General features: G+C 43.4%; 1 protein-coding gene across 4 annotated transcripts in view; it reads right to left on the bottom strand.

Annotated features, from left to right (window-relative positions):
• Nucleotides 1–355, bottom strand: part of LPP (LIM domain containing preferred translocation partner in lipoma) — a 653,115-nt gene that overhangs the window by 590,248 nt on the left and 62,512 nt on the right. The gene's annotated exons all lie outside the window — the stretch shown is intronic.

Here is a 355-nt window from a genome sequence, read left to right as displayed (position 1 = left end):
TCTGTGTGTGTGTGTCTGTGTGTGTGTGTGTGTGTGTGTGTGTGCGCACGCGCGCGTGCTTAAAATCTATTCAGAATCAGAGCTCACTTTTGAATGTGAGGGAATAACACTCCCGAATTCTTGCATCTTCAAGAATACCAATAGAGGATTAGATGGAAAGCCCTGCTCGACTTCTTTCAAGGCCCGTTCACAATTTCCACTGACAGATAAAACTGAAATAAAGGGCTCCACTATTTAGTTCTGCCTTTTGGAAAAGCTATCACCCCCTTTCAGAAAAGAAAAAGATAGGCAGCAAAGCACAGAACAGAAGGAACAGCTCACATTCAAACAGCATTCACATGATCAAAAGCAGGGA

This window comes from Myotis davidii, unplaced genomic scaffold (assembly GCF_000327345.1).
Source record: "Myotis davidii unplaced genomic scaffold, ASM32734v1 scaffold41, whole genome shotgun sequence".
Taxonomy (NCBI): domain Eukaryota; kingdom Metazoa; phylum Chordata; class Mammalia; order Chiroptera; family Vespertilionidae; genus Myotis; species Myotis davidii.
Note: the sequence above shows the minus strand (reverse complement) of the source record. Positions and strands in the feature narration are given on the sequence as shown.